Source organism: Pristis pectinata, chromosome 14 (genome assembly GCF_009764475.1).
Source record: "Pristis pectinata isolate sPriPec2 chromosome 14, sPriPec2.1.pri, whole genome shotgun sequence".
NCBI classification, from domain to species: Eukaryota; Metazoa; Chordata; class Chondrichthyes; order Rhinopristiformes; family Pristidae; genus Pristis; species Pristis pectinata.
This window is the reverse complement of record NC_067418.1, coordinates 52,698,041-52,710,821: the sequence shown is the minus strand read 5'-3', so window position 1 is coordinate 52,710,821 and position 12,781 is coordinate 52,698,041. Positions and strand designations below refer to the sequence as shown.

Sequence of the window (12,781 nt, the reverse complement as noted above, 5' to 3'; positions counted from 1 at the left end):
ACCATTTGCCAACCTCGGGCCCATATCACTCTGAACCTTTCCTCACCATGCTGCTGCCCGGTGCTGTTTGAACGCTGGAATTTTCCGCGTCTCTTCCACTTCCTCTGACAGCCCGTTCCATACACCCACCATACTGGGGGAAAATGTTGTCCCTCACCTCTCCGTCTCTCTTTTCGTTCTGAGCTTAAACCTATGGCCTTTAAGTTTAGACTCCCCTACTCTGGGAACAAGACTGTTACCATCCACCTTCGCTATATCCCACATGATTTTTGTTCATCTTTAAAGTCACCACTCAGCTCCCGAGTGTCCAAGGTAAAATCCCCAGCTTTTTTCAATTAATCTCTCCACTGCAGTCTCTGCCTCTACTTCCTCCTCCTTCTCCTCCCCGGTTCGAACCGCCCATCATCCCTCCCTCATCCAGTTGTACTTATCGCCTTCCAGCCTCCGCCTCGATGTTTTCCCTCCGCTCCCCCACCTGGTTCGATGTCTCTAACACCCTTCCATCTCTTCCTCTCGTGATCCATTTCCATCTATGAACTCCAGCCTCTGCCTGTACCTCCCTCCCCTCTGCTCACAGCTCCATCTGGCAATCACCCACCTCAACTGTCTCCGCCAATCAACTACCAGTTCATACCTAATCCCACCTTCTGACCTATTTACACTGGGTATTTCCCGTTTCCACTCTCAGTCCTGATGCAGCGATTAGACCCGAAACGTCGACGATCGCTTTGCCTCAGGTGCAGCCTGACTCGCGGAGATCCTGCTGTTTGTGCTTTGCTTCAGATTCCAACATCTGCAGACACCTGTGGTTCTGTGTTGCATCTCGGACAGATGTGGGGGGAGAGTGAAGGTCAAATGTGAGAGAAAGATTCTAAAATATTCAGGTTGATAAGAAGGCCGTGTTAGTACTCGAACCTGCAAACTTCTGATGAAATTGCATCCAGCACCGAGGTCAAGAGCCTTATCCATTGGGCCACATGCTCTCCTTCTTTCAAAGGGTTCAGGAAAATAGAATTAATTAAGAAGATTTGTTGTACCAGTGATGGAAAATTCGGAGAAGTGAAGCATTGCATATACACGCGGGAACTCCCAGATTTAAACGGTTTCAACTTGCAGAATAATTATGTGACAGAGCTCAGAGAACTCGGTGACAGAGCGGTGTTTCCATCGCTGTTGACAAGTTAGAAAGGTCACTCTTCTGCATCTTTTCGTCAAACCTCCGCTGACGGGATTACCAATCATTTCAACAAAGGAATTGGAAATGTTTAAATGCATAACATAACTAATCTTTAGGCTGTTCCTGAACTATTCAATGTGAGATTGCGATTCCCGGTGAGTGTGCATGTGTGTTGAAATATCCTGGCAATATCGGTGTGGGTCACTAAGATTTCTAACTACGGCAAATGTTGCATTTTATCCTGTAAATGCAGAATATTTTCACAAGATTTTTGTTGTGGAACATGAACAGCACAAAAATAAGTGTATGGAGTTTATTGTTGGCGAGCCGTCATTTGGAGTTGCATCACCTGTTACCCACTTACAAACAGATAAAGGGCTAAAACGTGGCTGGGGAGAGATTAGGTCCTCCTGAAGTCCAGAGTGGCTGTCTGCGCGTGAAGCTGTAGGAGATGGGTGAGAATTTAACGAATATTTCTCCTCAGTTTTAGCTTCTGGACACCGGCATGGAAGCTGAGGAATTGAGGCAAATGAGTTGTAATGGCTTGGTCCGGACACACATTACACAGGACGAGATATTAGTGGTCCTAAGGCACATTGAAGTGGATAAATCCACATGCCTGACTGGGTGCATCCTTACAGCTGGTGGGAGGCAAGGGCAGAAATGGCAGAGGTTCTTGCAGAGATACTTGCATCATCTATAGTCACGGATGAAGTCCCGGTGACTGAAAGTTGGCTTTTGTCGTACCGTTATTTCAGAAGTGGTGCAATGGAAGCCAGTTGTATACAGTTCAGTGAACCTGACATCTGTGGTGGGAAAGTTACTGGAGGGGATTCTGAGGGATAGGGTGTATCAGCATTTGGATAGACAAAGACTGATTCGGGATATTCATCACAGTTTGTTGCGACGGATCGTGATGTGTAGGTCCATAGTTCTGTGAGGGGGTAACACAAGTAGACAAGGTGCCTTCATTGGTCGAGGTATTGGGTGTAAATGTTGACAAATTATGTTTCATCTGTGCAGAACATTGGTGAGGCCACATTTGGAATATTGTTTGCCGTTCTGGCCATCACACCATAAGAAATATGCAGAGGCATTGGCATAAGATATTTTATCCTACGGTAGAAATGTCAAATTCCGGAGGAAATAGCCTTCATAGGATGGGGAACGTTTGAAAGAAATGTGCGTGGCAAATAATTTTCACTCAGGAAGTGGTAGGTACGCGAAACGTTCTCCCACAACAGGGGGCTGAAAGCCGATACTGACACAACGTGCACAAGTGGCAATAAGACAGGCACGTGAACTGGCATGAAATGTTGGGAGAAAGACAATACGCAGGCAATTGGGATAGTTTAATTTTGAAATATCATCGTAAAGTCTCAGTACGCCGAAGAGTGTGTTCCTGTGCTGTAATTCTCTCTGTTCTATGTATCGCACACCAGACGGACCGAAAAGTCTGCGAATAAACTGCGGAAGCTGCTTGCAGTGGACATTGAACGAACCAGCAAAGCGTTCACAACATACTTCAACAAGCCCGCGGATGTGACAAAGCTGGCAAGTCCAACCATTCACTCCTGCCGATGTGACACTCTCATATAAAACGATACAAAGCTGTGCAAAGCTACACGCATCTTCCAAAGGTTTTAGGGAAAAGATGAAAAACAAGGAACAAATGGATTTTATACAGTGACAGGCACACAAAGCAAATGAAAAAAAAAACGCACGGAGACCTACGGTTTAAATGTCCCGAGAATGTCAAAATGGATCGGACGTATCCTGAGATCGAATTGGATGCTGGAACCTTCCCCGAACTCGGTCACAATAGTGCACGATAACTCAGCCACAGTTGCCTGGTTTGATCTAGGCCAATTAACATCACCCCATTGTCTCAGGTGTCGCTGATGTATACCAGAACTACTCATGGTTGTTGACTTTGCAAACCATGTCTCGTGAGCAGCCAGCGCCCTGCAGTGGGCCAGCAGACAGCCAACAGCACTGTCCACAGGACTGCTCACAAAGCTGTCCTTTTGAAGTCAAACTGATTATGATTGCAATTTACATTGGGACCACCGGGACAAAAGTGAAGCCTCAAGACGTGGCATGTTCTTCATTTGATACATTTATCTGTATTTAGGAAGGGGAATAAGTGAAACGACCATGGCTCCTTCACTGCCCCATCCACCGGTATCTCCGCTTTCAGCCTACCATGTACTTGCACCTGAGGTCCCGATGTGCATCAACTCTCCACAGGTCATTGCCATTTACTGTGTACGTCCACCATTGTGTGACTTCCCAAGGTATATTTCTTCGCACTCGTCTAAATTAAATTCCAGTTGCCACCGCTGCACCCAACTTTTCAGACAATCTATGTCCCGCTGCGTGATCAGAGTAATTATATGGCCGTCTGCGACTCCACTAATTTTCATATCTTCCGTATATTAACTAATCTGACAACCTGCATTTTAACTCACGTCATTCGCATGTATCCGAGTAATCAATGCCATCAGAACTGACTCCGTACCCTTCACTCCCTGAATGCCCGGAAATCTCTCCAACTTTGCTGAGGAATATATAGTCCGGGTCTCTCCCCCCCTCTCTCTCTCTCACACACACACACACACACACACAGACACAAACACACACACACACACACACACACACACACACACACACACACACACACACACACACACACACACACACACAGGGTGCTTGGAGTTGAATGAAACCACCAGCAATGAACCGCGAAACATTCCTCCTGACCTCTGATAATCCCGATGACCTTTCGCACAATAACGGTCGCATACGATCTGAGTTATCTCTCAAAACCGATTCTCCACGGATGTATCTGAAAATAGCAAGGGATAGATTTCTAGAAGCTGGCTTGACACCCTCTCTATTTTAACAGGAGAGCATCATTGGTCGGGGACGGAAACCGAAGCACTCGAGCGTTTCAAGGTTCTCCCATGGGTATGGGGAGTGGGTAGGATTGAAGACAGGTTATGAAGCATTAGGAAGGGGGCTAGTAGGCTCAGCCACATCTGTTGTAATGCAGAGAGACTCATGGATCTCAGATGATTGCAATCTCAGAAACGTGGCTGGGTGAAGAGCAGGTCTGGCAGCTTAATGTTCAGGGGTACAGAAGTTTCAGTCATGATATGGGGAGATTCAAAAGAAACACGTACTGAGTTTAAGAGGCATTTGGTCAGAGATTTAAATTGGCAAGCTGCAGAAAGCTGCACACCTGTTGCAGGTAAAAGGGATTAGAGTCGGTGAACAAATCTGTTTGGGATGGGTGTGGTCGGCTGCAGGGCCAGTTTCTGTTCTGTGATTCTGGACCTCTGCTTTCACCACCCTTTCAAGATGAGAGTTCCAACTATGTTCTATTGATTGAGGGAAGAAATCTCATCTTATATCTATCTTAAGTGGGCAACTTCTTATTGGACCTGATACTCTAGATATGGTATTCTGTCAATCAGGCATCAGGATACACAGATCCCTCTGCCTCGCAGAGCTCGCAGCCTCTCACCATTTCGACAATATAATGCTTGTTCTTCCGCCAAAATGGACAAGTTCACTTTTTCCTTGATAATTCTACATTTTCCTTATCAGTTTCCACTCAAATAATTAATTTAATTCTATAACCTCCTTATCATATTCACAGATTACCCATTCGTGTGTGCAGTGAACATATTCCTCACACCTACTCTTTATGCATTGATTCAGGGCATTCTTTTCAGAGCAAAGAGTTCAGGCCCCAGCATTGATCCCCATATTGTTATTCTTATTAGAACTGACTTATTATTGTCCGAGGCCTGTGACCGCAGCCCAGTACACCATGGACATCCGCCTTCTCTCCGAATCCGTTTACACACCACACTGCCACGGGAGAGCAGACAACATAAGCAAGGACTTCTCCCACCACGATCATTCTCTCTTCTTCCCCTTCTATGACGTGAGATTAGTCTCAGGAAACAGGGTGATTCCATTTCGTTAGCAAGGCTGGCAGAGCAAATGCAGATAGAATTTCATGGGGCACTTTGAGAGAACAAATAAGGGCAGGACAAACACAGTGATTGGTGGGGCCTTAGGGGTTATTAAGCAGCAGGGAATTGATTTTTTTGTTTCTTGTCACATGTGCCGAGACGCAGTGAAAACCATGATTTTACGAGCCATCCATACAGAATATTTCAAAACGTACCTTCGTTTAGGTAGTACAAAAGGAAAATAAAATCACAATGCTGAATACAGTGTTACAGTTACAGAGAAAGTGCGATGCCGGTGGTGAACAAGGTGCACGGGCTATGACGAGGTCGGTTGTGAGCGTAATAGTTCATCTTCTAGACAATCGGATGTCCGTTCAAGAGTCTTATAACAACAGGATAGAAGATGTCCATGAGGTTTTGTATATTATCTCCGATGGAAGGGGGAGTATAGGACCTTTGAGCACGTCCAAACGTCCCTGAACGTGGCAGCACAGGTAGGTTAATTCGACAGGAAACCAGCCGTCATTACCGCTGCAGAGAGGATAAGAGCAGGGAGAATGTGGTACAGCGTTATAAAATATTGTTCGGGCCACAGCGAGAGAACAGTGTTGATCTCTGGTCGCCATGTTACACCAAGTAAGAGAATGCAATGTCGGGGTTGCAAATCAGTTTGCTCAGGATGTTGCATGGAATGGAGCGTTTGGGTATGATGATAGGTTGGGGGATTGTTCAGCAGGAAAATTTCCTCCAGCTAACCGCAAAGGGTAGGAGGTTTATAGGGGATCTAAAATGATCGGTTTCACCGGGAACGTGTTTGGAATGTGGAATGCACTGCCTGAAGGGTTGGGGAGGCAAAGTGCACTGAGATCACTGAAGAAGTTGGTGGAGGCCTGTGACCAGTGGTGCGCCGCAGGAATCGGTGTTGGGTCCGTTGTTGTTCATCATCTATATTAATAATCTAAATGATAATGTGATAAACTTGATCAGCAAATTTGCTTATGACACCAAGGTTGGGGGCGTCGTGGACAGCGAGGAAGACTATCAGCTCTTGCAGCGTGATTTTAGCCATCTAGGAAAATGGGCCGAAAAGTAACAGATGGCTTTCAATACAGACAAGTGTGAGTTGTTGTACTTTGGGAGGACAAACCAGTGCAGGATTTACACAGTGAACGGTGGGGCTCAGAGCTATGGGGTGGAACCGAGGGACCTGAAAATACAGGTCCATAGTTCCTTGAAAGTGGTATCACGGGTAGATAGAGTCGTAAAGGGAGCTTTTGACACTTAGACCTTCATAAGTCAAGGCATGCAGTTCAGGAGTTGGGATGTTGGTTGAAGTTGTAAAAGAAATTGGTGAGGTCGAATTTAGAGTATTGTGTGCAGTTCAGGTCACCAACCTGCAGGAAATACATCGATCAACTTGAAATAGTGCAGAGAAAACCCACAAGGATTTTGCAAAGACTTGAGAACCTGAATTACAGCGAAAGTTTGAATAGTTTAGCAGTTTATTGCCCGGAGCGCACGAGAACACTGGATGATCTGACAGAAGTGTACATAATTATGAGGGATACAGATGGAGTGAATGAATGCAGGGGTATTTCTTCGCAGGTTGGGTGAGAATAGAACTGGAGACATGGGTTAGAGTGAAAGGTGTCATATCTGAGGAGAATCTGGGGGAAAACTTATGCACTTAGAGGGTGGTGCGAGTGTGGACCGAGCTGCCAGTGGAAGTGGTATATGCGGTTCAATTGTAACATTTAAGAGAGGTTTTGATAGATACATGGATGGGAGGGACTTGGTGAGGTATTGTCCGGGTTCAGGTAGATGGGACTTGCCAGAAGATCAAGTTGCCAGGATCTAGATCGACAGAATTGCCTTTTTCTGTGTTGTAGCAATCTGTCACTCTAACAGTATCAAGAGGAGAACTGAAACTCCCAATACAACAAAGGCTCCGGACCAAGTATGGGTGACCGGGATTTCTGTGCATGGGTACTTGGTGGTCCGCGTGGATCCGGTGGATTGAAGGGTCAAGTTCATATTCTGTGACTAAGATCATCACTCACATTATGCGTTTAGTAACATTTGTGAGGGACCTCGAAGAGGGGAGTTTTCGGAGCGCTCACTGGAGCCAGAGGGACGTTGACTGGTTGATTCAAACCAAGCCCATCCCCGAGGGACACGCGGGAATTTCTTCCAATGGAACGGGATGCCACTAATAGTCGAAACTTTCAACCATCCCGCCACGCCTTTTGTGTTTTCCCGCAGGGACCATTCCGCCTTTCCCTCAATCCCCTGAAACCTCAGGAGGTGGCAGCGTGTCCTTGTACCTTCTCCCTCGCTTCCCTCCGCGGACCATCCACTTCGAGACTGACCCTTGTAACTCTGCGGTTCGTCATGGTCCAGGTCCTTGACCAGCTGTGTTCTTCCAGTCGTTTATTTTTCTTTGCTTGGACCATGTCTTGTCTCCACAGGTGCTGCTGCTGATTCTCCATCCCGTATCCTCCCCGGAGTGGCGGCCTGGAGGGCGCTGCTCTCAGCGGCCCTGTTGGTCTGCATTGTGGCTTTGTGGAAACGGGATGCGAATACCAGGGCATGCTCTGATAGCAGATCCCTGGAACTGTAGCTGTCTGTTGGAGAATAAACATTTGTTGTCTCCGAAGCCTGCTTTATAATGGCTCATTATTCGCCTCCAGTTCGCTCCTATTTCTCTCCGCTAATAGGGTCACTCAGGGTTTGGAACTGTCGGCAGCTTCTGCCAGCTGACGCCATCACCTCGCCGGCTCAGCCCGCCTCAAATTCCAGCTGGTGTCCGCCTCCTGTGATTTGGGGTTCCAGGACTCTGAATTGTCTCTCATCCCTGAACAGAACAGACAGTGTTTGTAGGAGATTTAACAATGCCCTCGGTATTGTTTTGAATTATTTGTGCGCGAATCGCTTAACTCGTTCACAATCTGAGCCGAGTTGTCGGATCGTCCTTCAGATAGTCAGTGGGTGATTCTGTCCTACTGACTGGACTGTAATTTCTATCGCCGCCGAGAGCAGGCATCCCGACATGCGCACCCCATGCTCTTGATCGTCGTCTCACACTGCTGTGCGCAACTGTTTGGCCCCGTGAGTCAACTCACAGGCTCTGCTCGCCAGCGTCTTCTGCAACGTGATTGGTCATGTTGAAATACGGCGAAATGCTGAGAACAATGATTCGGCGCCCAGCATATGTAGAAAGAGGAACTGGGTGAATATTTCAGTTCGAGGACCCCGAGGGGTTTTGAACTTCTCTCTCCAGCATTTCCCACTTTGAGATTCCCAGCTTGTTACCACTTTCAATCTCCAGTGTGCATGGGGGGGGCGGTAGGTGGAGTGATTTTATTTCCTCTGGAACAGGGGAGGATTTGATGGAACTTGAGTCCTTCTTTAAAACATGACTCCATAGCTGGAGTTGAATCTCCTCCTTTGGGATGGATCAAGTTGCAAGTACACAAGGGACCAGAAATCCAACTGGCTTTTAAAGTAAAAGATGTATCTATTGTGGGTCTGCTGGAGGGGGGCCAGTTTAGGCAGAGTCAGTGGCAAGAGCTGAAAAGGTCCTTAAAAATGAACACGCATGCTTGTGGAGGAAGCGGCCAGATTGTGCATTCTTTAAGCTAGTGTGGCCGGTGCGGGCGGAAAAGCTTCCTTCCATTTTGGAACAGCTGTGTCAAGGTGAGTGAGTACCCTTCTGGCACTGGCAGAGGTAGCGCTCGACAAGCGCCAGCCTGCTGCAGTGCAGCTTACTCGAGCCTTCCCAGGAGCAATTGGGGATGGGCAAACTGACGCTGGCTCATCCTACGCAGCGAAAGTCCTGGAATGGATATTAACAAAGCGCTCCAGTGTGCTACAGGTAGATGTGAAGAAACTCTGCACTGTGGACGGAGGCAGTGCTGAGTGAAGGTGGTGTCGCTTAGATGAAACAAGATCACTATCCATTTCGACAGGGTTGATATGCTCTTTCCATTTGAGAATGGGTCGAGAGCCGGGGCAATATTTGGTGCACATATTCAAGGAGGCGAATGGGCGAACTGATTTCACACAAACACCAAGGTTTGGTTGGAGTTTTCTGCCTGTACGGGCGATGGAAACATAATTTCTCATAATTTCAATAAGTAACTGGAACGGCACAACAGGGGATTATTCCACAGAACTACGGGAGAAGTACAGTAGGGGACTGAGTAGATTGGTTGGCTTGCGTCTGGGTGGAGGATTTAAGTTACAAGGGGAGAGTGGGTGGGCTGGGTCTGTGTTCCCTGCACCAGGGGAATAAGGGACATAAAACTGAAGAGGCACAGGTCGTAGACGTACCCAGAGTCTGTTTCCTATGTTCAGGTGTCTAAAAGCAGACCGCAGCAGTTTACGTTGGGCGGAAGAGGCTTAAAAGGGAGCAGAGGGCGAAATTTACTCTAATAGTTCCAGCTGGGATGGGCTGCAGGAGGAGGGGGGTGGAGATAGGAGCAACATTCAAGAGGTACCTGGGAAAAGTACCTGAATGAGCAGGACATAAAAGGATATGGGATGAATGAAGGTACATAGGGTCGGTGTAGACAGGCTTGATGATCGGTGCAGACGCCGGAGGGCGAAGCACCGGCTTCCATGCTGTAAACCTCAATCACTCAATGGAGGGGCGTGTATTAGAGGGATATGGGCAGAACACACCAAGTTGGGTCCAGTTGGGTGGACCCCGTGAGCGGCATGGACTCGTTGGGCCGAAGACCCTGCTTCCGTGCCGCATTATTCTAACTCTATGACTCCATGATACCATTTGTCTCATCAGAACCAACATTGACCATGTCGACTGAATGCCTTCTCCCTGTTGCTACAAGTTGAGGTAAATTAAACCACGAGCAGAAACAGACTTTCAACTGCAATTTCAGCAAATAATTACTGAATAATATGAGTTCCCTCCCATGTCGCACCTAACACCCAAAGTATCGGTATGACAGTGGTCGGCGTTCACTCCGTTGATGAGGGCTGAGTCAATGTATTCGGTATCCCGTAATTTGGTAAATTGAAATTGGATTTTATTTTCACATATAGCGAGGTGCAGTGAAAACCTCTCTTGCATACCGTTCACACAGATCAATTCATAACAACAATGCGTTGAGATAGTGCAAGAGGAAACAATAACATAATGAATTGTTACAGTTACAGATAAAGTGCAGTCCGGACGGACAGTAAGGTTGAAGACCATAGCGAGGTAGTTCGTGAGGTCAAGAGACCATTTTATCAAACAAGGGGACCGTTCATTAGCCCTCTAACAGCGATATTGAAGCTGTCTTTGAGCCTGGTGCTCCATACTTTCAGGCTTAGTATCTTATCCCTGGTAGGTGGAGAGAAGAGGGAATGTGCGGAATGCTGGGGTCTTTGATAATGTTGGCTGGTTTACCGAGGCAGCGAGAAGTTTAGACAGATTCAATGAAGGGCAGGCTACTTCTCGTGATGTGCTGAGTTATGTCCACAACACTCTGCAGTTTTTTTTGTGGTCACGGGAAGATGTGTTGCCGTAATAAGCCGTGATGCATCCGGAGAGGATGCTTTCTATGGTGCATCAATAAAAATTTGTGAGGATCGAAGGGGACATACCAGATTCATTGAGTTTCCTATGGAGGTAGAGATGCTGGTGCACTTTCCTCGTCATGGGATCTTCGCCGTTGGAGCAGGACAGGACCCTCCATTGGTTGTCTTCAATGCTAGGTCCTTGAAGTTCTCAACCCTCTGGTCTGCAGCACCGTTTATGTAAAGAGGAGTCTGTGCACTGCTTCCCTCACTGAAGTCAATGAATAGAAATTTTGTTTGTTGATAATGAGGGAAATGTAGTTGCCATGACACCATGACACTAGGTTATCTATATCCTTCTTGGACACCGATTATTCGTTATTTGAGATTCGGGCCGCTCCGCTGATACCATCTGCTGACTTGTAGATGGATTTAGAACAGAATCAAGCCACGCCGTCTTGCAAGCATCGGGCGCTGAGTAGCGGTCTGAGGACGCAACCTTGTGAGACACCAGTTTTGAGGATAACCGTGGCGGAGATGTTTCTGCCTGTCCTGACTGATTGTGACCTGTTGGTCAGGAAGTCAAATATCCAGTTGCAAAGGAACTTGTTCAGTCCCAGTCCAGGCGTTTGGAGATGACCTCCGTTGGAATTATACTATTGAAGGCGGAGCTGCAGTGGATAAATAGTAGTCTGGCGCAGGTGCGTTGTGATTCAGATGCTCGAGAGATAAGCGTCGGGCCAGGGAGATGGTGTCGGCCGTGGACTTGTTCCCGTATTAGGCCATTTGAGGGAACAGTGTTTCGAGGTTGCATTGGCGGATGAAGTTGATGTCTGCCGTAACCAACCTCTCGAAGTAAAAGGTGGGATTGCATTGGTCGGTAATCGAACCCGGGCCTCCCGCGTGGCAGGCGAGAATTCTACCACTGAACCACCAATGCAAGTGGAAGTTGACGTCCACGTCGTCTTCATAAACAGCACTGCAGTCATTAAAGTATTTTTTTGATTTCTTCAAGAATGTGAATCGTTGTCAGACAGGACCTCCCACCGGTAATTCCATGCTGACTTTTCCTGAACACTGCTTGACTATCCCAGTGCAGATTATTCCCACCGCTCGGATGTTTTCAATCACTTCCTTATCTCTCACCTCAGACTGAGAGGCCTGTCATTGCCTAGCTTTTCCCTACTGCCTTTCCTTAATAAAGGCATGAATTTTCCTGAATACCAGATATCTGGCACCTCAGCAGTGGCCAGCGAAGATTAAAAAAAAACCTTTCTGTCGTGGCACCAGCAAATTCGTTGCCTGCATCCCACATTAACCTGGGATACATCTCATTGCGCCCTGGGTATTCACGGCTATATTATAGTTAAAGACCCAATATATAACACTTCTTCGCATCAATGCTATATTTCCCCTTTAGTCCTTGACGGGCTCTACTCTTCTGAGTCCAGATGAAGGTTCTCGACCCGAAACTTCGACTGCCCATTTCCCTCCATAATCTGCCGTGTTCCTCCTGCTCGTTGTAGGTGTTCCCTGAAAAGGTACATGAATATTATATTGATAAAATTGTTAATTGGTTTATTATTGTCACATGTACCGAGTTACAGTGAAAAACTTGTCTTGCATCCCGTCCACCCACCAGAATTCATCACAACAGTGTATTGAGGTAGTGCAAGGTAGAACAATGACAGAGTGAAGAATAAACTGTGAAAATTACAAATAAAGTATAGTGCAGGTAGACAAAAGGGCGCAGTGTCATGACGAGATAGATTGTCCGCTCAAGAGTCCATTTCATCGTACAACCGAAAACAAACACAAACTAACCCTTTGTTTCATTTAATCTGCAAGGATATTTAGTTCCACTTCTTGTACCATGAGTTCCATGCTCTTATATTCTATGCCTCGGCAACTGAAGGCGAGCATCCTGTTACCAGCATTTCCCTCCTCAATTCAGTTCATTACTTCTTCAAGAATCTGAAGACTTCAGTCAGAAAGGACCTCCCAGCAGCAAATCAATGCTGACTTTCCTGAGAAATCCCTCACTATCGAAGTGCAGATTATTGGTGTCCCTCAGTTTTCTTCCCCAACAACTTCC

General features: G+C 46.9%; 1 non-coding gene across 1 annotated transcript; it reads right to left on the bottom strand.

Annotated features, from left to right (window-relative positions):
* Positions 1-11,555: 11,555 nt before the first annotated feature.
* Positions 11,556-11,626, bottom strand: trnag-gcc (transfer RNA glycine (anticodon GCC)). Its single transcript has one exon. It is a non-coding gene; the product is annotated as a tRNA-Gly (tRNA).
* Between the last annotated feature and the right edge of the window lie 1,155 nt (positions 11,627-12,781).